Source organism: Schistocerca gregaria, chromosome 9, assembly GCF_023897955.1.
Source record: "Schistocerca gregaria isolate iqSchGreg1 chromosome 9, iqSchGreg1.2, whole genome shotgun sequence".
NCBI classification, from domain to species: Eukaryota; Metazoa; Arthropoda; class Insecta; order Orthoptera; family Acrididae; genus Schistocerca; species Schistocerca gregaria.
The window spans coordinates 23,477,857-23,505,642 of record NC_064928.1 but is presented as its reverse complement, the minus strand read 5'-3'; the positions used below and the strand labels follow the sequence as shown (position 1 = coordinate 23,505,642).

General features: G+C 45.4%; 2 protein-coding genes and 1 non-coding gene across 4 annotated transcripts in view; all 3 read right to left on the bottom strand.

Annotated features, from left to right (window-relative positions):
• The window catches only part of LOC126292139 (uncharacterized), a 670,252-nt gene that overhangs the window by 264,216 nt on the left and 378,250 nt on the right, over positions 1–27,786 (bottom strand). The window lies entirely within an intron of this gene.
• LOC126292140 (uncharacterized) overlaps positions 1–27,786 on the bottom strand; it is a 383,319-nt gene that overhangs the window by 126,369 nt on the left and 229,164 nt on the right. The window lies entirely within an intron of this gene.
• Trnam-cau (transfer RNA methionine (anticodon CAU)) lies at positions 24,846–24,917 on the bottom strand. Its single transcript has one exon. It is a non-coding gene; the product is annotated as a tRNA-Met (tRNA).

The window sequence follows — 27,786 nt, the reverse complement described above, 5'->3', positions numbered from 1 at the left end:
GCGTACCCCCGAACCACAGTGTAAAGTAGAGAGAGGGTGATGGCGTGGCGAGGGGGAAGCGTCGACTCGGGTTTCAGCAGAGCGTAGGGCGTGCGAAAACGCCCCAGAGACCTACCCCAGATATCTCACGCAGAGATAAGGCTGTGAGTTTTACAGCGAGGTAGGTAGCCGTTTTTGTCCAAGGGATGGGGCGTCACGAGACGGAAGGGTCGGTGGCACCTTCCGTCTGGTAGAAATGACCGCCTGACACTGCTCTCCGCCTCCTTTCGTACAGATGGGTACGGATCTAGTGACAACTAGCGATCAGTTTCGCATTGCATAATGGTATCCAGACAATTTTAATTCTCGAAATATGGCACTGGCGTGCTGCTCAATACAATTAAGTACGTGACAAATAGTGTTTAAAAGGTGCTCCAGCTTTTATGAACAACAGATTACGGAAAAATTGAAAAAATCAACAAAATGATCCAAATGGTTCTCAGCACTATGGGACTTAACATGTGATGTCATCAGTCCCCTAGACTTAGAACTACTTAAAACTAACGAACGTAAGGACATCACACACATCCATGCCCGAGGCAGGATTCGAACCTGCGACCGTAGCAGCAGCGCAGTTCGGGACTGAAACGCCTAGAACCGCTCGGCCACAGCGGCCGGCGAAAAAAATCAACACATAAAAATATCTTGATTAAATAAAATACTAGAACGGTAGTGACTTTGAAGATAATGAACGAAGATACGGCATTACGTCACAGCAACAAAACTAGGAAATTTGTAAGAAGCCGAATGCCTGGGTTTGACGAAGACAGGAGCAAATAGACAACATTGAAAAGAAAATCAGCAAAATCCTAAGAAAAATGATGGGGCCAATGAACCAACGGCGAATACAGCGTCAGGAATGACGAAGATTTGCAAAACAAAAAATGGACAGCTAAATGTAACGATGAGGAAACGAAATTTTATGTCCAAATGGTTCGGAATAATGAAAAGAAGATACTCGAGATAATTTCTAACACAGCAACAGCGAATAATCTCCCTGGTGGAAGTGGCTGCAAGAAGTCAGAGACGATCTGAAAATGACAAAGATTGAAGAACGTGGTATGCTGGTCATTTCGAAAGGGGGTTTTCGACTACCGAAAACGCAGAAGATCGCAAACAGCAGCACTCTAACCGAATGAAAAATGGAAATGTAATTAGAAGTAATTATTTACAAATATTATTTACAAATTGAATAAAACCATAAAAAGTCATTACTTTTATTTTTCTTCGCCTGACTGTGCAACGGCTATTTATATTGGTATTTTAGATACACGCCTGGCAAAAATGTTAAGCACCCAGAAGAAGAGGAGGAAACGAATTGAAACTTTACAGGTTGAGAGGGTCTGTGATGTCGTTTCAGTGATCACAAAATGGAATGAGATTTACAAAGAACATGGCAGTACGAGCCCACTAATTAGTATGACGTAGAACATGCATGTATTGATTCGTTTAGGAAGGGTGCCATAAGTCCGCTGTATCCTCAACCTAGGCAAGCTGGCCTGCAACCGCAGTAACTCGTCCTGGACAGAGATGATGCCCCAACTCGTCCCACGTGTGTTCTATAGGTTGTGGATCTTGCTGGCCACAGGAGTACCTCAACGCAACACAGACAGTTCATGTACACAAATGCCACAGGTGGACAGTTCATGTACACTAATGCCATACATGGACGAACGTTGTTCTGATGAAAAGTGGCATGACGATACTGTTGGTTGGTTAGTTGCCCGGTTTGGGGGAGGTGACCAAACAGTGAGGTCATTGGTTTAGGGAAAGCTGGGGAAGGAAATCGGCCATGCCCTTCCGAAGGAACGATACCAGTATTTCCCTGAGGTGATTTAGGATAATCATGGAAAACCTACATCAGAATGGCTGGGCGAGGGTATGAAACGTCGTCCTCTCGAATGCTAGTCCAGTGTGCTAACCACTGCGCCGCCTCGCCCTGTGGACGGTACTGTCCTATGAGACGTAACACATGAGGACGAAAAGCGTCCGTGATGTACCGGTTGTGCAGTCAGAGTTCTCTCCATCAGTACTGGCCGTGACCTGTAATACCTGAAGCCTCCCCACACTATGAGGACAGGAGCAACAACGCCGAGTCTCCACAATATTTTGGAACAACAGGATCTCTCTTCCGCCCTAATGTTTCCATGCATTCCAAGATCAGATTCAGATGTTCCATAAATCTGCATATTGCACGATTCGACCAGTTAGCCAAATGGTAACCCATACTGAGGCCCATATTAGATTCTATCACGTGCTCAAAACGTTGTCTCACAGGAGTATGCGGCACTTAAGCTTCCTTCACAGCCATCAGTCAACATATGGCGCTGTTCGCGCCCCTCATATACTCTATGAGGCCCGGTAACAACACTAAACACGAACAACACTAATGCACTTTGGTGGTCGTCTATGTGTTACCGAGAACTACAATCCTAATCATTTACATACGCGCCAATGGTATGTACATGTACGAAGTTGCAGGCCAGAGTGGCCGTGCGGTTCTAGGCGCTACAGTCTGGAACCAAGCGGCCGCTACGGTCGCAGGTTCGAATCCTGCCTCGGGCATGGATGTGTGTGATGTCCTTAGGTTAGTTAGGTTTAACTAGTTCTAAGTTCTAGGCGACTGATGACCTCAGAAGTCAAGTCTCATAGTGCTCAGAGCCATTGAACCAATTTTTTTGTACCAACTTGCACAGACCTCTGAGCATATATTTTGGATGCTTCACTTTTCTTGTCACACAGTGTATAGAGGGTGTATCATAATTAACGGCGTAAACGCATATAGTTGAAAGTACACGATACTAGTAGCAAAAAAGTCTCAGTAAACAAAGGGTCTTCGATTCTCTGAAACGAATCTCTTCTACTGCAAGGTCTTTGCTTTCCATATTTTGGGAAGCGGTAGTATGGGCCAAAATAAGAAAAAAATGTCCAACAAGCATCTGCACTGAAACGCATACCTTAAAATTTACGAGCAGTTGATCGTTAGAAGAGTTTTGTTTCAAACTAGCAACGATGAACAAGTGCTCATAGCTCTTAAGGAATGCATTTTAGAGCACATGTTTACTGGACTTTTTGTTTTGTTTTGGTCCATACTACCAGTTCCCAAAATATGAAAAGCAAAGAACTTGCAGATTTTCGACCCCATGTTTACTGAGACTTTTTTGCTACTAGTATCGTGTACTTTCAACTGTATGCGTTTACGCGATTAATTATGATAAACCGTATATTACTTCTGATATGTATTTCAAACGCTATGACTACACAGCTGCAATTGAGCAGTGATGGAATATCCAAAATGAGAGGTTATTATAATCCTGCTAGTTGGCGGCTCTGCAAACACTAGCCATCTCCAGCAACTGCGAGGCACCACGAGTTCTGAAGGTCAATGCCCTCTCCTGCAAAGTAGGAGCGAGACTCTGGAAGGCCTGTTAAGGCATGGGATTACCACATATGTGTGTGTGTGTGTGTGTGTGTGTGTGTGTGTGTGTGTGTGTGACGGCCCACCCCGCAAGCAGCACAAAAGGAAAGGACGAGGTGCGGCATCGAGGTGGCGCAGCTGACGCATCGCGGGCAGACAGCGCGGTGACGTCAAGGCGGCTATTATGTAGCCGCCATTGTAACGGTCTCAGCCACTCGACACCACCTGGCAGTGACGACACTCTTTAAGAGTAGGCTCCACAGGGCCGTTTGATCTTCAGGTTACAGAGGGGACGGAGGGGTGAGGCAGAGAGATATGCCGCCGATCGGCACGGTCACAGAGGTTTTCAACGCTCAGCAGGACAATTACGTGCACCCCTCTGCTCAAACAGATGAATAGTTCAAATGGCTCTGAGCACTATGGGACTTAACATCCGAGGTCATGAGACCCCTAGAACTTATATGTACTTAAACCTAACTAACCTAAGGACATCACACACATCCATGTCCGAGGCAGGATTCGAACCTGCGACCGTAGAGGTCGCGCGGGTCAAGACTGAAGCGCCTAGAAGCGCTCCTCCACACGGGCCGGCAAACAGATGAACTTTCGCGTTGTAACGTTTCACCGACTTTCAGATCATCGACAGGACATCGAACTTTACAGGCTAATTCTTACAATACCGTTAAAACAGCAACCAGCCACTGTTTATGTTGTTGTTGTGGTCTTCAGTCCTGAGACTGGTTTAAAGCAGCTCTCCATGCTACTCTATCCTGTGCAAGCTTCTTCATCTCCCAGTACCTACTGCAACATACATCCTTCTGAATCTGCTTAGTGTATTCATCTCTTGGTCTCCCTCTACGATTTTTACCCTCCACACTGCCCTCCAATGCTAAATTGGTGATCTCTTGATGCCTCAGAACATGTCCTACCAACCGATCCCTTCTTCTGGACAAGTTGTGCCACAAGCTCCTCTTCTCCCCAATCCTATTCAATAACTCCTCATTAGTTATGTGATCTACCATCTAATCTTCAGCATTCTTCTGTAGCACCACATTTCGAAAGCTTTTATTCTCTTCTTGTCCAAACTAGTTATCGTCCATGTTTCACTTCCATACATGGCTACACTCCATACAAATACTTTCAGAAATTACTTCCTGACACTTAAATCTATACTCGATGTTAACAAATTTCTCTTCTTCAGAAACGCTTTCCTTGCCATTGCCAGTCTACATTTGATATTCTCTCTACTTCGACCATCATCAGTTATTTTGCTCCCCAACTACCAAAACTCCTTTACTACTTTAAGTGTCTCATTTCCTAATCTAATTCCCTCAGCATCACCCGACTTAATTCGACTACATTCCATTATCCTCGTTTTGCTTTTGTTAATGTTCATCTTATATCCTCCTTTCAGGACACTGTCCATTCCATTCAACTGCTCTTCCAAGTCCTTAGCTGTCTGTGACAGAATTACAATGTCATCGGCGAACCTCAAAGTTTTTATTTCTTCTCCATGCACTTTGATACCTACTCCGAAATTTTCTTTTGTTTCCTTTACTGCTTGCTCAATATACAGATTGAATAACATCGGGGAGAGGCTAGAACCCTGTCTCACTCCCTTCCCAACCACTGCCTCCCTTTCATGTCCCTCGACTCTTATAACTGCCATCTGGTTTCTGTACAAATTGTAAATTGCCTTTCGCTCCTTGTATTTTACTCCTGCCACCTTTAGAATTTGAAAGAGAGTATTCCAGTTAACACTGTCAAAAGCTATCTTTAAGTCTACAAATGCTAGAAACGTAGGTTTGCCTTTCCTTAATCTTTCTTCTAAGATAAGTCGTATGGTCAGTATTGTCTCACGTGTTCCAGTGTTACTACGGAATCCAAATTGATCTTCCCCGAGGTCGGCTCCTACTAGTTTTTCCATTCGTCTGTAAAGAATTCACGTTAGTATTTTGCAGCTGTGGCTTAATAAACTGATTGTTCAATAATTTTCACATCTGTCAACACCTGCTTTCTTTGGGATTGGAATTATTATATTCTTCTTGAAGTCTGAGGGAATTTCGCCTGTTTCATACATCTTGCTCACCAGATGGAGAGTTTTGTCAGGACTGGCTCTCCCAAGGCCGTCAGTAGTTTCAATGGAATGTTGTCTACTCCCAGGGCCTTGTTTCTACTCAGATCTTTCAGTGCTCTGTCAAATTCTTCACGCAATATCATATCTCCCATTTCATCTCCATCTACATCCTCTTCCATTTCCATAATATTGTCCTCAAGTACATCGCCCTTATATAGACCCTCTATATACTCCTTCCACCTTTCTGCTTTTCCTTCTTTGCTTAGAACTGGGTTTCCATCTGAGCTCTAGATGTTCATACAAGTGGTTCTCTTATCTCCAAAGGTCTCTTTAATTTTCCTGTAGGCAGTATCTATCTTACCCCTAGTGAGATAAGCCTCTATATCCTTACATTTGTCCTCTAGCCATCCCTGCTTAGCCATTTTGCACTTCCTGTCGATCTCATTTTTGAGACGTTTGTATTCCTTTTTGCCTGCTTCATTTACTGCATTTTTATATTTTCTCCTTTCACCAATTAAATTCAGTATTTCTTTTGTTACCCAAGGATTTCTACTAGCCCTCGTCTTTTTACCTACTTGATCCTCTGCTGCCTTCACTACTTCATCCCTCAAAGCTACCCATTCTTCTTCTACTGTATTTCTATCCCCCATTCCTGTTAATTGTTCCCTTATGCTCTCCCTGAAACTCTGTACAACCTCTGGTTCTTTCAGTTTATCCAGGTCCCATCTCCTTAATTTCCCACCTTTTTGCAGTTTCTTCAGTCTTAATCTACAGGTCATAACCAATAGATTGCGGTCAGAGTCCACATCTGCCCCCGGGAATGTCTTACAATTTAAAACCTGATTCCTAAATCTCTGTCTTACCATTATATAATCTATCTGGTAACTTTTAGTATCTCCAGGGTTCTTCCATGTATACAACCTTCTTTCATGATTCTTAAACCAAGTGTTAGCTATGATTAAGTTGTGCTCTGTGCAAAATTTACCAGGCGGCTTCCTCTTTCATTTCTTAGTCCCAGTCCATATTCACCTATTGTGTTTCCTTCTCTCCCTTTTCCTACACTCGAATTCCAGTAACCCATGACTATTAAAGTTTCGTCTCCCTTCACTATCGAATAATTTCTTTTATTTCATCATACATTTCTTCAATTTCTTCGTCATATGCAGAGCCAGTTGGCATATAAACTTGTACTACTGTAGTAGGTGTGGGCTTCGTATCTATCTTGGCCACAATAATGCGTTCACTTTGCTGTTTGTAGTAGCTTACCCGCATTCCTATTTTTCTATTCATTATTAAACCTACTCCTGCATTACCCCTATTTGATTTTGTGTTTATAACCCTGTAGTCACCTGACCAGAAGTCGTGTTCCTCCTGCCACCGAACTTCACTAATTCCCACTATATCTAGCTTTAACCTATCCATTTCCCTTTTTAAATTTTCTAACCTACCTGCCCGATTAAGGGATCTGACATTCCGCGCTCCGATCCGTAGAACGCCAGTTTTCTTTCTCCTGATAACGACATCCTCTTGAGTAGCCCCCGCCCGGAGATCCGAATAGGGGACTATTTTACCTCCGGAATATTTTACTCAAGAGGACGCCATCATCATTTAATCATACAGTAAAGCTGCATGCCCTCGGAAAAATTACGGCTGTAGATTCCCCTTGCTTTCAGCCGTTCGCAGTACCAGCACAGCAAGGCCGTTTTGGTTAGTGTTACAAGGCCAGATCAGTCAATCATCCAGACTGTTGCCCCTGCAACTACTGAAAAGGCTGCTGCCCCTCTTCAGGAACCACGCGTTTGTCTGGCCTCTCAACAGATACCCCTCCGTTGTGGTTGCACCTACGGTACGGCTATCTGTATCGCTGAGGCACGCAAGCCTCCCCACCAAAGGCAAGGTCCATGGTTCATGGGGCATACTATCGATTCTTCAAAGAATCGAAATCCGGTATATGAAACAGATTCTAAATGAGTTAATGTGTTAAATATTTGACGTGAAGCTTGTAAGCAGACCTCCACGCTCTCCTCCAATGAGCACTTGCTCGAGACCACTGAAGTCGTGTGGTGTCACCGCCAGACACCACACTTGCTAGGTGGTAGCCTTTAAATCGGCCGCGGTCCGGTAATATACGTCGGACCCGCGTGTCGCCACTATCAGCGATTGCAGACCGAGCGCCGCCACACGGCAGGTCTAGAGAGACTTCCTAGCACTCGCCCAGTTGTACAGCCGACTTTGCTAGCGATGGTTAACTGACTTCTAAGCTCTCAATTGCCGAGACGATAGTTAGCATAGCCTTCAGCTACGTTATTTGCTACGACCTAGCAAGGCGCCAGTATCTGTACTATTGATATTGTGAATCATGTACCATAAAGAGCGACGTTCGTCATTAATGGATTAAAGTTAAGTATTCCATCAGCTACGTCCGTTTTTCTCTATTCTAATTCCCTTGCCATGTTCCAGACCTCACTTCAGCCTGCGTGAGCTAAAACCCGTGCATTTCGGCCTCCTTTAGAAAAACACGGTTGGCTCTCCTGCCAACCACAAGAAGTCGCAAAAGGCTGTGGTTTGCGGCCAGTGGAATGCACGCTACAGGGCGTTTGGCTCTGAGTTGTTCTTCAAGTAACCGATCTGTAGCGGTTCATCACGTCACGTAGGCCTCAAGTGCTGCAGCTGACACCGTGCGGTGCGTTCCTGAACCCTAAGTCTTTTGTGACCACCTCTGCCAGCAACTATGTACAGTGGCTACAGTCCCGCCAAGTCTTTCTGCAGTATCAAAGAAGAAACAACCAGTTTCCGGTAGCCATTTTACACTACCTCGTTCTAACTCAGTAAGGTGTTTGTCGCCTTAAATGGATTTTTGACAAACGTCAACTCACGACGTCAGTCTCAATCGTGACTGGCGCTCACGGCCGTTACAGCGCGTGTTTAACCCGACCTCACAGTAGTGCTACTGGCGCCATTCTTGCGGCCGCCGTGAAGCCTGAACAGACATCACCTTTCAGATGTACAAACGCGCCTACCAGCTTCCGTTCACAACGCACGTCTCATTAGGGCTGTCATTTTTTCCGTCAGTGGGTAGTTCTTCCGATCTTCTACCTCCATCCTCCTTTCCTTCTCCGTCTCTTCCTGCTCCGACTCATCGCCCATCTCCTTCTTCCCTCCCTCCATCCATCTCCTTCTTTTTTTCTTTCTCTGTCTATTTTCTCCTCTCCTATATCTCTATCTATCTCCTCGTCTTCCCTATCTCTGTCTATTTCCTCCTCCCCGTTACTCTGCCCATCTCGTGCTCCCCTCTCTCTGTCATCTCCTCCTCCCCCCCTCTCTCACTCCATCACTTCGTCCCCTGTCCCTGTCCTACTCCTTTTCTCTTTCTCTCTCCCTCTAGTCCCTCCCCCTCCGTGCTTCTCCTCCCACCCTCTACTCCACATCACCCCCAGTAAGTGCATCTCCTCCTATTCCGCCCCCCCCCCCCTCTGGCCATCACCATCCTCTTCCCTTTTTGCAAACTTCCCCCTCTCCCTCTCTCTGTCCACGTGCTCCTCTCCCTGTGCTCCTCTCCCTATCTGCGTCCATCTCCTCCTCCTCCTCCTCCTCTCGCTGTCCATATTCTCCTCGAATGCACATGTCGCAAATATTTAACATATTTCACACGTATTTCTACATATAAACACCTATACCTCTAGCAAATTCTGCTCTGCAGTTTCATTTTCAAGCAGCTCAGTGTTTACGACGTCATATCTCCTGAACTGTTTATCGTTACAGTGATACAATTTTTCACTAAGATTCAGTGGTATATGTGCATACTGTTTCCGAAATCTGCTACGAATGGAGTTAAGTCATGGCTGAGGCGGCAGTTTTGCTCTATGAACAGCGAAATTGTGCAAATAACTTACGGAAATGCAGCCGGTTGACGTCATCGACAACTGTCAGTATCCTTTCACCATTTTGTTGCTAAGGAGCGGTACAGGAGGGTGGAGTGAGCGGTCAGCGAGAAAAAGTCTCGTAAAGGTTTGAGGTTATATGGAAAGTTGTCTGCAAGTGGTATCACTCTCAAATGCTGGATGAGTATCTACACCTACATCCATACTCCGCAAGCCACCTGACGGTGTGTGGCGGAGGGTACCCTGAGTACCTCTATCGGTTCTCCCTTCTATTCCAGTTTCGTATTGTTCGTGGAAACAAGGATTGTCGGTATGCCTCTCTATGGGCTCTAATCTCTCTGATTTTATCCTCATCGTCTCTTCGCGAGATATACGTAGGAGGGAACAATATACTGCTTGACTCATCGGTGAAGGTATGTTCTCGAAACTTCAACAAAAGCCCGTACCGAGCTACTGAGTGTCTCTCCTGCAGAGTCTTCCACTGGAGTTTATCTATCGTCTCCGTAACGCTTTCGCGATTACTAAATGATCCTGTAACGAAGCGCGCTGCTCTCCGTTGGATCTTCTCTATCTCTTCTATCAACCCTATCTGGTACGGATCCCACACTGCTGAGCAGTATTCAAGCAGCGGGCGAACAAGCGTACTGTAACATACTTCCTTTGTTTCCGGATTGCATTTCCTTAGGATTCTTCCAATGAATCTCAGTCTGGCATCTGCTTTACCGACGATCAACTTTATTTGATCATTCCATTTTAAACCACTCCTAATGCGTACTCCCAGATAATAGATGGCATTAACTGCTTCCAGTTGCTGACCTGCTATATCGTAACTAAATGATAAGGGATCTTTCTTTCTATGTATTCGCAGCACATTACACTTGCCTACATTGAGATTCAATTGCCATTCCCTGGACCATGCGTCAATTAGCTGCAGATCCTCCTGCATTGCAGTACAATTTTCCATTGTTGCAACCTCTCGATACACCACAGCATCATCTGCAAAAAGCCTCAGTGAACTTCCGATGTCATCCACAAGGTCATTTATATATATTGTGAATAGCAACGGTCCTATGACACTCCCCTGTGGCACACCTGAAATCACTCTTGCTTCGGAAGACTTCTCTCCATTGAGAATGACATGCTGCGTTCTGTTACCTAGGAACTCTTCAATCCAATCACACAATTGGTCTGATAGTCCATACTCTCTTACTTTGTTCATTAAACGACTGTGGGGAACTGTATCGAACGCCTTGCGGATGTCAAGAAACACGGCATCTACCTGTGAACCCGTGTCTAAAGCCCTCTGAGTGTCGTGGACGAATAGCGCGAACTGGGTTTCACACGATAGTCTTTTTCGAAACCCATGCTGATTCCTACAGAGTAGATTTCTAGTCTCCAGAAAAGTCATTATACTCGAACATAATACGTGTTCCAAAATTCATTCCCGTTTTGGCGTGCCGTGAGCTATGTTCCTTTTTCACTCCCAACCCTTTCAGAGGTTGGTGGTTGTGACGCCCACAGTGGTTCCGTCCGGACTTTGGCCGAGATCGAACAAGTGGTTTAGGAGGAGATGTGGAATGTACACCATACACACGTACATACATACGTCCAATTTTTTTATTAAATGTATGGTTATGGATACTAGAAATCAATTTTCTTCCCTGGAATCCGTACGATACGGAATCTGCAATTAAACTAGTTTAGCCAATTACTACACAGGACTTCCACCGGTTTCGAACCGACAGGACCATCTTCAGACAAATGTTCGCATTTGAAATTATTTACTCATATGCTGTACATGTGATATACGCTGACTGTGGCGAAGGTTTCTTGATGTAGTCGTGCCCTACAGCAAAAAGCAATGTAAGGAAAAGGACTAATTGTAAGTCTACGAATGAATTATAATAACGTAAACAACTTAAGATTTACTTCAAAATTGCTGTTACTGCAAAATAAACATTCATCAGAAGCAAGGGGACGCCCCTAGCAGATTTCTCAGGTCCCGCATCGAACATGATACTCGACGTTTTGTAATCACTGTACAGTCCACAGCGTACGGTGCGCCACCAGCCACACCTGGATGACTTCCATCTGAAAATGCACAGAATTGTCGAATATGGGGAACGGAAAATCCACACGCAAATCAACCAGTACCACTTCATCCTGAAAAGGTCGCTGTGTGGTGCTGGTTTACGGCATCATTTATCATACGGCCATATTTTGTCGAAGAAACAGGTGCTTCCGATCCTGTTACCTCTACCGTCGCTGGTAAGCGCAATGAATGTCTTTTGCGCAACCACGTCATTCCAGCTCTCCAACAGCGTGGCTTGGTGGATGGGATCATTTTTATGCGAGATGGCGCACCTCCGCACATTGCAAATCCAGTTAAGCAGCTGCTGAAGCGCCATTTCGGAAATGCTAGAATTGTCAGCCGCCATTTCCCTACAGCCTGGCCGTCTCGATCACCTGATCTTACTCTCTGAGACTTCCGGCTGTGGGATTATCTAAAAGATGATGTGCTCAGTGTTCCGATTGCAAACTTAGCTGCATTGAAGGCACGCATTGCGCAAAACATTCTGAACGTGACCTCGGAAATACTTCTATCAGTCGTGGAACATGCTGTTTGTCGGCTTCAACTTGTTGCAGAAAACGGTGGACAGGATATTGGACATATTCCAATCACACGGAAATTAATAATCCTATTTGGTTTTGATTGATGGTTTTTTTGCGGATTTTAGCCTCAGGACAGTTAAAAACCAATTTTTCCCACCTAGCCGTGGTGGATGGCCGCCCATACTGTCGCAAGCCAGCACCCAGCATTTTGCTAGAAATAGTGATGTAACTTCCAAAAATCATCAGAATATGAACATGAAAAGGTTCTAAAACCGATTCATGGAATAAAACATAATTATTCAAAAAAGTGACTGGTTGCAGTTTTATATAACTTATTTACATTGAAAGTTTACGTTTCAAATAGAACTCTACCAACTAGGACAGTATTTCGTATTGAAGACAGTGGAGGCTACTAACCATACAATCGAAATTACCTCGCAAAAGGCTCATTTGCGGCCCTATGTTTACGGGAATGTTTCTGTTTCTTATCGTACACTTTCGTACGTCTAGTTTTCATTTTTCCAGTTTTTCATCCTGGCTATATATAAGGAAAATTCTCTACACTAATGTACACTCAGGTAGTTAGTTACGGGACACTTCCCTCCTCACATCGTGTCCGACCTCCTTTTGCCGGCACAGTGCAGCAGCGCGACGTGGCGTGGACACACTTCGCTGGAAGTCCCCTACTGAAATATTGTGCCATGCTGTCTCTAGAGTCGCCCATAACTGCAAAAGAGTTCTCGATGCATAAGTCTGTACACGAATTGACCTCTCTATTATGTGCCAGAAACGTTAGATGGGATTCATGTCAGGCGATCTAGGAAGCCAAATCAACCGCTCGAATTGTCCAGAATGATCTTCAAAGCAACACTGAAAAATTGTGACCCGGTGACAAGGCGCGCTGTCATCCACACAAATTCCATCGTTCTTTGAGAACAAGTAGCCGAACATAACCGTTTCCAGTCAACGATGGGTTCAGTTGGATCTGAGGACCGAGGCCATTCCATGTAAACACAGCCCACACCTTTATGGAGCCACCACCAGCTTGCGCAGTGTCTTGTTCACAGCTTGAATCCAGAGTTTCGTGGGATCGTCACCACACTCGAACTCTCCCATCATCTCTCGTCATCTGACCAGGCCGCCGGTTTCCCAGACCTCTAGCGTCCAAGCGATATGATTGCAACCCACGAGATGCGCTGCAGCCGATGTCGTGCTGTTAGCAAAGGTACTAGTCTGCTGCCGTAGCCCATTAACGCCAGATTCCGCCGCACTGCTCTAGCGGATGCGTTCGTCGTACGTCCCACATTGTTTTCTGCAGTGTTGCTTGTCTCTTAGCACTGACAACTCTTAGCAAACGCTACCGTCGGCCGTTAAGAGAAGCCTGTCAGCCACTGCGTAGTCTGTGGTGAGAGTTAATACAGGAAATTTGGTATTCTGCGCACATTATCGATAATGTGGATCTCGGAATATTGATGGCCCAAACGATTTCCCGAATGGAATGTCCCCTGCGTCTAGCTCCCACTACTATTTAGCATTCAATGTCTGTTAATTCCTGTCGTGCGGCTAAAATCACATCGGAAACCTTTTCACATGGATCACCAGAGTACAGACATCTCCGCAAATACACTGCCCTTTTCTACGTTGTACATGCGTATATCGCAATCCCACGACTTCTCACCTCACTATCTCTACATATATTTTCCACATCTCCTCCTCGTCACTAGATCCACTTTAATTGAACTTGGTACATCATCTCGCTGAGGCCGGCTTGGGGGTGAGAATCGGATGACATAGGAACTGCAGAGAGAAGAGGGGTGAGGTCTGGATATATTTCGTAAACCACATCAAATACTGACGAATCGATTCCACAGCCCGAACGTGAGGAGAGGAGCTAGTGTAATTGGTTAATACAAACCATACAAAAATGCACGGAAGTATGTTTCTTAACACAAATCTACGTTTTTAAATGGAACCCCGTTAGTTTTGTTAGCACATCTGAACATATAAACAAATACGTAATCAGTGCCGTTTGTTGCATTGTAAAATGTTAATTACATCCAGAGATATTGTAACCTAAAGTTGACGATTGAGTACCACTCCTCCGCTGTTCGATCGTGTGTATCGGAGAGCACCGATTTACGTAGGGATCCAAAGGGAACGGTGATGGACCTTAGGTACAGAGGAGACTGGAACAGCACATTACGCCCACATGCCAACACCTTTTTATTGGTCTTTTTCACTGACACATATGTACATTACCATGAGGGGTGAGGTACACGTACACACGTGGTTTCCGTTTTCAATTACTGAGTGGAATAGAGTGTGTCCCGACATGTCAGGCCAATAGATGTTTAATGTGGTGGCCAACATTTGCTGCACACAATTGCCATCTCTGGTGTAATGAATGTCGTACACGCCGCAGTACATCTGGTGTAATGTCGCCGCAGGCTGCCACAATACTTTCGTTGTTTCATATCCTTTCGGGTTGTAGGCACATCAAGGTACACATTCTCCTTTAACGTACCCCACAGAAAGAAGTCCAGAGGTGTAAGATCAGAAAAACAGGCTGGCCAATTTATGCGTCCTCCACGTCCTATGAAACGCCCGTCGAACATCCTGTCAAGGGTCAGCCTAGTGTTAATTGCGGAATGTGCAGGTGCACCATCATGCTGATACCACATACGTCGACGCGTTTCCAGTGGGACATTTTCGAGCAACGTTGGCAGATCATTCTGTAGAAACGCGATGTATGTTGCAGCTGTTTGGGCCTTTGCAATGAAGTGAGGACCAATGAGGTGGTCGCCAATGATTCCGCACCATACATTTACAGTCCACGGCCGCTGTCGCTCTACCTGTCTCAGCCAGCGAGGATTGTCCACGGACCAGTAATGCATGTTCCGTAGATTCACTGCCCCGTGGTTTGTGAAACCTGCTTCATCGGTAAACAGATAGAACTGCAACGCATTCTCTGTTAATGCCCATTGACAGAATTGCACTCGATGATTAAAGTCATCACCATGTAATTGCTGATGTAGCGACACATGAAACGGGTGAAAGCAGTGACGATGCAGTATGCGCATGACACTACTTTGACTCAGTCCACCGGCTCTCGCAATGTCCCGTGTACTCATGTGTGGGTTCATGGCAGCAGCAGCTAACACACCAACTGCACGCGCTTCTGCTGTGACGGTCCTGTTACGGACCCGTTTGCGTGCCACGACCATACCTGTTGCATACAGTTGGCGGTAGATGTTTTGCAATGCGCGGCACGTTGGATGCTCTCTGTACGGGTACCGTTCTGCATACACCCTGCAGGTTTCAGCTGCATTTCGTCGACACTCGACATAGATGAGTATCATCTCCGCCTTTTCAGAGTTCGAATACACTATGGTCACAGTTCCTACAACACTACACTATCACAGACATCTGGTAACACGGTGTACTACAGTTGGTCTGCATGCGGAGATGAATACAGAATAACAATAGCAGCAAGCGCTACATGCGGACACTGCGACAGCTAGACCAAACCACAACAGTGCACTACAGCCACACTCGTAAACACAGTCGTCATCGTAAACATGTACCTGCAGATGCTGCTGGCCGACCGTGGCCCGTGTTTGTTACAACAGGCAACTAAACGTCGGAGGTTTCAAGTGTCAACTTTAGGTTACAATATCTCCGGATGTAATTAACATTTTACAATGCAACAAACGGCACTGATTATGTATTTGTTTATATGTTCAGATGTGCTAACAAAACTAACGGGGTTCCATTTAAAAAAACGTAGGTTTGTGTTAAGAAACATACTTCCGTGCATTTTTGTATGGTTTGTATTAAACAATTACACTAGCGCCTCTCCTCACGTTCGGTCTGTGGAATCGGTTCGTCAGTATTTGATGTGGTTTACAAAATATATCCAGCGGTAACGTTAGGTAACTCACCCTGAGAGAGAGAGAGAGAGAGAGAGAGAGAGAGGAGAGAAGAGGTTGGATGAAGAGACGCAGAGGAGGAAATGGATAACGAGAAGGGGCATCTTGTGAATGACTTCCTTCAAGATAAGGACGTCACTCGACTAGAGCGGCCAGCATGTTCTCCAGTCACAAACCCTATCGAATATGTCTGGGATGGATTGAAAAAGGGCTGTTAATGGACGACGTGACCTACCAACGACTCTGAGGGATCCATGCCGAATCGCCATTGAGGACTGGGACAATCTGAACCAACAGTGCCTTGATGAAATTGTGGATAGTATGCCATGACGAATACAGTCATGCATGAATGCAAGAGGACATGCTACTAGGTATTACAGGTGCCGGCGTGTACAGCAATCTGGACCACCACCTCTGAAGGTCTCGCTGTAGAGTGGTACAAAATGCAATGTGTGGTTTCAAGAGCAATAAAAAGGTCGGAAATGATGTTTATGTTAATCTCTATTCCAATTTTCCGTAGAGGTTCCGGAACTCTCGCAACCAAGGTAATGGAAAACTTTATTTGATAGGTGAATATTGATCACGTCTTCTCCTCCCCCATCTCTCCCTCCATCCCCTCTTCACCCCTCTCTCAGTCTGTATCCTCCTCCTCTCCCATCCCTCTTTCCATTTCCTCCTTCCCCTTTTGTGTGTTCATCTCCTCCCATTCCTCTCTCTTTTTCTGTCTGCTCCTAACTCCTTTCGTCATCTCTTGTTCCACACGTTCCCTCAGAGTGGTTGGTGGGTCACGTCGTCCATAAACAGCCCTTTTCAATCTATTCCACGCATGTTCGATATGTTCGATAGGGTTTATGCCTGGAGAACATGCTGGCCACTCTAGTCGAGCGATGTTGTCATCCTGAAGGAAGTCAATCACAAGATGTGCACGATGGGGGCGCGAATTGTCGTCTTTGAAGACGAATGCCTCGCCAATATGCTGCCGATATGGTTGCACAATCCGTCGGAGGATGGCATTCGCGTATTGTACAGCCGTTACGACCACCAGCAGCGTACGTCGGCCCCACATAACGCCACCCGAAAACAGCAGGGAACCTCCACCTCCACCTTGCTGCACTCTCTGGACAGTGCGTCTAAGGCGAGCATTCTGCAAGGGCTGCCTCCAAATACGTCTCTGACGATGGTCTGGTTGAAGTCATACGCGACACTTATCGGTGAAGAGAACGTGATGCCTATGCTGAGCGGTCCTTTCGGCGTGCTGTTGGGCCCATCTGTACTGCACTGCATGGTGTCGTGGTTGCAAAGATGGACCTCAGCATGGACGTCGGGAGTGAAGTTGCGTATCATGTAGCCTATTGCACAAAGTTTGAGTCGTAACACAGGACTTCATGTGGCTGCACGAAAAGCATTATTCAACATGGTGGCGTTGATGTCAGGGTTCCTCCGAGCCATAATACGTAGGTGGCGTAATCCACTGCAGTAGTAGATCTTGGCCGGCCTGAGCGAGGCATGTCATCGACAGTTCCTGTCTCTCTGTATCTCCTCCATGTCAGAACGACATCGCTTTGGTTCATTCCGAGACGCCTGGACACGCACCTTATTGAGAGCTCTTTCAGGCAGAAACTAACAATGCGGACGCGATCGAACCGCGGTAATGACGGTCTAGGCGTGGTTGAACTACAGACGTGACGAGCCGTGTACTTCTTTCCTGGTGGAATGACTAGAACTGATCGGCTGTCGGACTCCCTCCGTCTAACAGGCGCTGCTTATACATTGTTGTTTACATCTTTGAGCGGGTTTAGTGACACCTCTGAACTGTCAAAGGAACTGTGTCTGTGATACAATATTCACATTCACATTCACATTCATCTTCTGGAGTTCTGGGAACCGGGATGACGCAAAACTTAAAATGTGTGTATATGACATAGGCGTACACACATGAAGATAAGGGTAAGAAGCTAGTTATATTTATAAGAATCACTGTGTGGGCATAACTACGTTCGTTATCTCCTCACTGGATCTACTGCTACCCAACTCGGTGCACGTTGAGAAGAATGAGCAAAAGTTCACGGCAAAGGTAACTAATGTCTGAGGAAAGAGGGCGATGACAAGTGATACGTGACTTGTGTGGAATAATGTTCTCGAACCGACCCTGCCCAGACCAACCGTCGACCTGAACTAGCTATGGACTCAAAATGAGTTAGTGGTAGTGTAAACAACAAAGGCTATTGATAGTGTAAACAAAAGAACCCATCCAACGTTGTTAAGTTACAGATGGCGTTAAAATAGGGAAAATCTTTTATCTCGCCATCAAATATTATGCAATAAACTGGCAAATAGTAAATATGGTACATTTAATACTAATAATGGGTAAAATACTATTATCAGACACTTCCCAGCATATATCAAAGGAAAACTGAAACGAATATTACTTTGGACGAAATACAAAATCAAATTCATCAAGTATCTCAATGTTACCACTTCTGTATATCAACAGAAAGCGGAGGGGGAAAACTAGAAGAGTGTCTCCTGGGCGTGCAAAAAATCGGAAGTTAATTATCACTGAATAAAATATTGCAACCAGCCACACTTATTCAATGTGTGATTTCTTTCACTGTTATTAGTTTCGGGCCTGGGCCGATTGTCTGTGGTAGTGAGGAATCTCATACAAATTTCATATTTTGTCGTATAATATAAACGAATTTTCATGATGATCTTGTTCACAAAAACTTTTACACTGAAGCGCCAAAGAAACTGGTATAGGTATGTACATGAAAGTCCTAAGAGATGTAAACACGCACAGTGCGGCGCTGCGGTCGGCAACGCCTATATAAGACAAGTGTCTGGCGCAGTTGTTAGATCGGCCACTGCTGCTTCAATGGAAGGTTAGCAAGATTTAAGTGAGTTTGAACGTGGTGTTATAGTAGGTGCACGAGCGATGAGACACACCATCTCCAAGGTAGCCATGAAGTGGGGATTTTCCCGTACGACCATTTCACGAGTATGCCGTGATTATCACGAATCCGGTAAAAGATCAAATCTCCGACATCGCTGCACCCGAAAAAAAATCCTGCAAAAACGAGACCAACGACGACTGAAGAGAGTTGTTCAGAGTGCCAGAAGTGCAACCCTTCTGCAAATTGCTGCAGACTTCAATGCTGGGCCATCAACAAGGGTCAAACGTCCGAACCATACAACGAAACATTTTCGGTATGGGCTTTCGGAGCCGAAGGCCCACTCGTGTACCCTTGATGACTGCACGACACAAAGCTTTATCCCGCGCCTGGGCCCAACAACGCCGACACTGGACTGTCCATGACTGGAAACACGTTGCCTGGACGGATGAGTCTCATTTCAAATAGTAACGAGGCAATACTAACCTCACGACTTATCTTAGAAGAAAGATTAAGGAAAGGCAAACCTACGTTTCTAGCATTTGTAGACTTAGAGAAAGTTTTTGACAATGTTGACTGGAATGCTCTCTTTCAAGTTCTAAAGGAGGCAGGGGTAAAATACAGGGAGCGAAAGGCTATTTACAATTTGTACAGATGGCAGTTATAAGAGTCAAGGGGCATCAAAGGGAAGCAGTGGTTGGGAAGGGAGTGAGACAGGGTTCTAGCCTCTCCCCGATGTTATTCAATCTGTATATTGGGCAAGCAGCAAAGGAAACAAAAGAAAAGTTTGGAGTATGTATTAAAATCCAGGGAGAAGAAATAAAAACGTTGAGGTTCGCAGATGACATTGTAATTCTGTCAGAGACAGCCAAGGACTTGCAAGAGCAGTTGTACGGAATGGACAGTGTCTTGAAAGAAGAATATAAGATTAACATCTACAAAGCAAAACGAGGATAATGGAATGTAGTCGAATTAAGTCGGGTGATGCTGAGGGTATTAGATTAGGAAATGAGACACTTAAAGTAGTAAAGGAATTTAGCTATTTGGGGAGCAAAATAACTGATGATGGTCGAAGTAGAGAGGATATAAAATGTAGACTGGCAATGACAAGGAAAGCGTTTTTGAAGAAGAGAAATTTGTTAACATCGAGTAAAGATTGAAGTGTCTGGAAGTCGTTTCTGAAAGTATTTGTATGGATTGTAGCCATGTATGGGAGTGAAACATGGACAATAAATAGTTGGGACAAGAAGAGAATAGAAGCTTTCGAAATGTGGTGCTACAGAAGTATGCTGAAGATTAGGTGGGTAGATCACGTAACGAATGAGGAGGTATTGGATAGGATTGGGGAGAAGTTTGTGGCACAACTTGCCTAGAAGAAGGGATCGGTTAGTAGGACATGTTCTGAGGCATCAAGGGATCACAAATTTAGTATTGGAGGGCAGCGTGGAGGGTAAAAATCGTAGAGGGAGACCAAGTGATGAATACACTAAGCAGATTCTGAAGGATGTAGGCTGCAGTATAGAGTAGCATGGAGAGCGGCATCAAACCAGTCTCAGGACTGAAGATCACAACAACAACAACAACAACAACAACGAGCGGATGGACGTGCACGGGTATGGAGACATCCTCATGAATCCATGAATCCTGCATGTCAGCATTGGACTGTTCAATTTGGTGCAGGCTGTGTAATGGTGTGGGGTGTATGCAGTTGAAGTGATATGGGACCCCTGATACGTCTACATACGACTTTGGCAGGTGACATGTAGGTAAGCATCCTGTCTGATCACCTGCATCCATCCATGTCCATTGTGCATTGTGCATTCCTACGGACTTGGGCAATTTCAGCAGAACAGTGCGACACCCCACACGTCCATTATTGTTACAGGGTGGCTCTACGAACACTCTACTGAGTTTAATGACTTCCGCTAGCCACCAAACTCCCCGACATGAACATTATTGAGCACATCTGTAATGCCTTGAAACGTGCTGTTCAGGAGATATCTTCACCCTCTCGTACTCTTACGGATTTATGGACAGCCTTACACGATTCGTGGTGTCAGTTCCCTCCAGCACAACTTCAGACATCAGTCGAGTCCCTGCCACGTCGTGTTGCGGTACTTGTGCGTGCTCGCGGGGGTCCTATATCATATTAGGCAGGTGTACCAGTTTCTTTGGCTTTTCAGTGTACGTTACACATACCGTTTCTAAGCAACAGCAAATTTAGGATCTCTCAAAAACCCGTCATTAACTGTAAGATTTGTTGTAAAACGACGCGAAACGTTATGCTGGTGGTTAAACGATTACTGTAACTAACATATTATCAAAGTATGTCGTTTCAATGCAACGACACGCTAAGTATCGATAAAAGACGCATCGTTCTTGGTACAGTTCATTGGAATTAAATGTCAATTAGTAACATGTTTACAATTAACGCTTTCACGAGATCGTGCGACTCAAAGGTGAATTGTACATCTTCACGGTCGATATAGTGCAACGAGCACGGACGCAGAATTGCAAAGTGACGCAGTTGCTGTGTACAAGTAGTGACATAGTTTTCACTTTCTTGTTTCAAGTTTTGCATTTCACATGCTGAAACTGAATAGGAACAGCGACCAAGTAAGAATCTCCTTCGGGTTTCACTTAAATGTTTATTTTGTTTTAGGGCGGAGAAACAAATAGGGTCATACGCGCCCATTCAGAACTGTAGAACACGAAGACAAAAAGAGCTTCAAAATGGCTCTGAGCACTATGGGAGTTAACAGCTGAGGTCATCAGGCCCCTAGAACTTAGAACTACGTAAACCTAACTAACCTAAGGACATGAGACACATCCATGCCCAAGGCAGGATTCGAACCTCCGACCGTAACGGTCGCGCGGTTCTAGACTGAAGCGCTTAGAACTGCTCGGCCACTCCGGCCGGTGACAAAGAGAGGAGTTAAAAACAACCACACATTAATCCCAATCGACGGAAGAGAAGACAGCAAAAAACAGGAACGAAAAAATTAAGTGGCCTTCGCCATACAGCTACGACGGATAAAAAGTAAAACGCAGTTGATAGCCCGCGCGTCTTTCTCTAAAACGGCCGATAACTCAGACGGAAGAAAAAGGCATTGCGTCAGGAAATGGCGGACCTTCAAAGGTTGAGTGCAATGAGTATAAAGTGGTGGGGGCGCACCAATTAACAAATTACGATGGCTATGAAGACAGTGCAACCTAGTTAAAATGATGTCTTCACGGCGAGAGAGACGAGAGGATGTCGTCCAAGCTGCTGGAGGAGGCTTAATAACCCGGAGCTTGTTCCCATGAAGAGATGTCCTGTGGTGACACCACCAGCAAACAGGCGGCAACGCAGTGATCATCGGAGGGAGTGGAAGAACCAGTGAGCTGAGGTACGAGGACTGCAGCCTCGGCGGCCTCGTTTCGTGTCAGACCGACGTGACCAGGGACCCACATAACCACCACAGTGGCTCCATCAAGAGTGAGCCAGTGACAGCTTTCCTGGATCCGTTGCACTTGTGAGAATGATAAAATAATTTTTATCTTACGTGGAAAGCTGTTATAAATTTGTTAAGTTGCAGCTTGCTCTGCTGTTATGTGTGCATGTGTGAGTCGACCAGGCTTCAGCAGTCGTTAGTGCAAGCTGCCTCCCACACTCGCGAACTCAGTTCGCAAAACATCAAAAAACCTATGCGCAGACAGAATCTTACACAATCGTACTCTGTTAAGACGATGATTATTCACATTGCTATGTGCTAACTGAAATTTCATTATCAATTAACTAAATTCATATAATTAAAAATGAAAGCTTCCTTTGATGATGAAAAGAAAACAATATGTTTCTCGTTATACACCTGCATAACATGGAAACACCGTCACAATGAGACTGCAACTTAGTGAGCAGAATCCACTGATGATATTTCTTTCTTCCTTAAAAAAAAAAAAAAATAATAATAATGAAAAAGGGGGGGTTGCTTCAACAGAATGTTGTGGGAGGTTATGATGGACTGAGAAATATTATTTTCAAATATACTAATTTATATGAATATGGTAACAGTTAATGGGGTGTCTGTGGATCAGCAACGTGATAATATTCGAATTCATGAACACTGTATCTGTACATAAGGCACCTGAATGCTCTCTGGAAAACTTGATTGATATGCAATGCATTTTCAAAAGTCTAGGCAACTCGCAAAATGCGCACATACTGGACAGCATCACCTCTCGGTCCCAGTACGATAAAAAAAATAACGACAAAATGCAGTCACGAGTTCCAAAACAGACTCGCCAATTGTGAGCTATGTAATCACGAGTTCCAAACCAGACTCGCCAATTGCGAGCTATGTAATGCAAAGACAAAACGCAACCACTCGAAAACAGCTAAAGGCGCGACAGACTGCAGCCATACACCGAAGAGCAACTGTCCAACGAAAGAGTCACTGGCAGCAGCCGTGTGCTCGCCCAAAAATCGACACCTCCACACTCCAAGCCAACTCCGACTACAATCTGTCTCGAACACTTCTCGAAATTACCGCAGGGAGGGAGCAAATTCCACGGTTTCCCACAGTGACAAGTGAAGATGTTCCTTTCTTTTCTTGCACACAGGGAAAGTCTGCAGAATTTTCTCATCCAGCATTTGTTGTATTCTATGTTTACAAGCCTAACTCGGCACAATACCGGCCGTCACCTTACAGTAGGTGGAAAGATATCTGGGTGTATAAATGGAGCTCATTTCCCACGCCGTTAATGGGAACATAGTAGTGGCCATCCTTCGTGCTTGAATCTACCGGAAAACCTATGGGCTTTGTCGAAATGCTTCAGGATCTCTCGTGGCTAGCACGGCTTTAAAGGATACTTTTGTAGCACCCTGGCTTAAGAGACACAAGAAGCGGGTTACTCACGTGACTGCTGCCCGTAAGAACTTCTGTTGGGAAATCTCTCGGAATTGCACTGGTGTCAACACATTGCCGAAGACTTGCAGGTGCTATGCCTCACCACATCCCACGAATTGAGGAAAACCCGAGCTAATATGTCAGAATTCACACGCCCTGCTCTACCCATTCAGGAAGTTTATGAGAATATAACAAACCAACGTCGTCACACTTTCTATCGCATTGTCTGTAATGGGACTTGTTTAAACTGATGACCTCACTGACTGGACATGAAGCTTTCTTTTTTGCCTTATAACGAATAATAATATAAATATTGAAGTTTCTATTTAGTTTCCTACAGACAGAACAACACGAAGCTAACATATGAATTTTACTCCCATCCATTTCGCAAACTGTGGGATTTGCAAGTCAGATACAGCCAACAACTTTCGCTGCAGAGCGCTGCGATCCCGTATATCACGCTGAAGCACACTACCGCATGCATAAGGGGCATCGTTTCTGTGCGTTTAGCAACACAATGATCTGCGCGCACAGTGTTGATTTTCGGAAGCACCGGCCGTTTGCCGACGGCTTTAGCCGCTCTCGGACACTGAAATAACTTCAACGATGCCAAGCGGAAATTTGTGCCCGACTGGGACTCGAACCAGGATTTCTCGTTTTTTGCAAGAGATCGCCACAATTGCTTCAGCTATCCAATCACACGATACGTCCAACTTTGTAAATAGGCATCAAGTCATGCAGCTGGATCTCTCCTATCGTCTGCTTTTCGCCAAACAATTTAGCAAATACGACTACTGTGTCGATCACGAATAATTTGAAAGGATTATTTTATCTGTAGTCTAGTAATTAATCTATTTTTTTTGGCCACCGATCACCCATCTGTTCCATCGTTGCTGATTTCGATCGCTGACTACCACACCTATGTTTTAAATCTTTTATTTGCTTCATATGGAGTATTTCCATTTCTTGATCTGCTAGCTACTTTTTGTGACTTCGTTTCTAGCAATTTAACTATCATTCCAGAAATATGGCCATTATAGGATAAAATTTTTTGTAGTTAGCTTTTTTTAACAAGGGAAAAAATTTCCTCAAAAGAAAAAAAAATGCTTAGCAGAGCGTGGTTTCGATCCACGGACCTCTGGGTTATGGGCCCAGCACGCTTCCACTGCGCCACTCTGCTGTTGCATACTACCTGCCTTCTACGCGAACCTCAATACCGACACGGTTGTTTCGAGACGAATCATATCGCGACGATTCCAGCATCGTTCCATCGTACAAGAACAATACATAAGCGGTAATAGTTCTAATACATTTAACATGGTACGTTCTTTTCTACACTGGTTGATCTGCCGGAATTTATGTGATCAACCATTTCATGTAGAAAGGACTTCAACATTTTTTCCTCTGCCTGAAAGAAGTTCTCACCACGTAGTTCATATTATAAGATTCAGTCACATCCAACTTTGTCAGCTTCTGCGAAATGTGCAACAGGATAATCATGAGATAGTAACTAATAATGACACTGAACCGGCCTTAGTTGCCTCTCCTGGTTGCACACTTGGAACCCAACCACTATATCTACGTCTACATTTATACTCTGCAAGCCACCCAACGGTGTGTGGCAGAGGGCATTTTAAGTGCCACTGTCATCACCTCCCTTTCCTGTTCCAGTTGAGTATGGTTCGCGGGAAGAACGACTGTCTCAAAGCCTCCGTGCGCGCTCTAATCTCTCTAATTTTACATTCGTGATCTCCTCGGGAGGTATAAGTAGGGGGAAGCAATATACTCGATACCTGATTCAGAGACGCACCCTCTCGAAACCTGGCGAGCAAGCTACATCGCGATGCAGAGCGCCTCTCTTGCAGAGTCTGCCACCTGACTTTGCTAAACATCTCCGTAACGCTATCACGGTTACCAAATAACCCTGTGACGAAACGCGCCGCCCTTCTTTAGCTCTTCTCTATCTCCTCCGTCAACCCGATCTGGTACGGATCCCACACTGATGAGTAATAATCAAGTATAGGTCGAACGAATGTTTTGTAAGCCACCTCCTTTGTTGATGGACTACATTTTCTAAGGACTCTCCCAATGAATCTCAACCTGGTACCCGCCTTACCAACAATTCATTTTATATGATCATTCCACTTCAAATCATTCCGTACGCATACTCTGAGATATTTTACAGAAGTAACTGCTACCAGTGTTTGTTCCGCTATCATATAATCATACAATAAAGGATCCTTCTTTCTATGTATTCGCAATACATTACATTTGTCTATGTTAAGGGTCAGTTGCCACTCCCTGCACCAAGTGCCTATCCGCTGCAGATCTTCCTACATTTCGCTACAATTTTCTAATGCTGCAACTTCACTGTATACTACAGCATCATCCGCTTAAAGTCGCATGGATCTTCCGACACTATCTACTAGGTCATTTATATATTTTGTCAAAAGCAATGGTCTCATAACACTCCCCTGTGGCACACCAGAGGTTACTTTAACGTCTGTAGACGCCTCTCCATTGATAACAACATGCTGTCTTCTGTTTGCTAAAAACTCTTCAATCCAGCCACACAGCGGGTCTGATATTCCGTAGGCTCTTACTTTGTTTATCAGGCGACAGTGCGGAACTGTATCGAACGCCTTCCGGAAGTCGAGGAAAATAGCATCTACCTGGGAGCCTGCATCTAATATTTTCTGGGTCTCATGAACAAATAAAGCGAGTTGGGTCTCGCACGATCGCTGTTTCCGGAATCCATGTCAATTCCTACAGCCCCCTGCGGGTTCGGGGGTTAGAATAGGCCCGCGGTATTCCTGCCTGTCGTAAGAGGCGACTAAAAGGAGTCTCAAACTTTTCGGCATTATATGATGGTCCCCTGTTGGGTTTGACCTCCATCTCTTAAAATTTTCCGAAGAGCGAGCCGATTGGGGAAGGGCGCCTTACTTGGTACATTGTGTCCATTTTGCGATCAGACCTTTCGCCAGCTTATACACCATTGAACTGCAGTCCTGTCCGCTCTCCATCTCTTGGGCATGACTCTTTTTCTGCGTGCAGATAACACCTTGCACTGTGCAGTGCCTCTTTCTGCACCGACGGCGACCATGGACCACATGTTACCTAACATCCAGCATGGTAGCCAGTCCGTTGTGGTGGGGCCGCCATGAACCCTGTTGGTTGTAGCCCCCTGACAACAGAGGGATCGCTCTACTGATGCCTGCGCCATTAACTCCCCACGTATGCCAAGGAGTAGATGCCTATCCTCCTGGGGTATCGGGACTCCCGGCAATGGCCATCCTGCCAGGTGGCTCTTGCTGTGGCTGGGTGGCGCCTGTGGGGAGGGCCCTTGGTCGGAGTAGGTGGCATCAGGGCGGATGACCCGCAATGAAGCGTGGTACATCGTCTCTCGCTGGTGGCCAGCAGCCAGCAGTCTCTAAGCGTTCTCGGGCTCAGTTTAATGCTCAGAAGTATGATCCGAAAACGTTCCCCTCCCTGGCCACACCGTGGGAGCAACGTAAGTCTCAGGATGGCAGTAGCAGTTATTCGCCCCGCTTCTTAGTTTGTATGAGGGTTGATGGGGAGTCTTTTCTCTCCACAAAGCCTCAGTTTTTCGTCGAGCATTTAGAGGACAAGTTTGGGGAGGTGGAGGGCTTGTCAAAAATACGCTCTGGGTCAGTCCTGATACAAACGGCATCCTCTGCCCAGTCACGACGGTTACTCGCTTGTGACAAGTTGGGGGATGTTGCCGTTACGATCACACCCCATAAGAGTTTAAATATGGTCCAGGGAGTTATTTACCATAGGGATCTTCTTTTGCAGTCTGATGAATAGCTGCGCGCACATTTAGAGTGCCGAGGTGTACATTTCGTCCGGCGCGTGCATCGGGGTCCGAAGGAAAATCAGATTGCTACCGGTGCCTTCATCTTGGCCTTCGAAGGGAATACATTACCGGAAAAGGCCAGGTGATGGTCTACCGATGTGACGTTAAGCCCTATATCCCTCCCCTGATGGGGTGCTAAAAGTGCTGGAAGTTCGGCCATATGTCTTCTCGC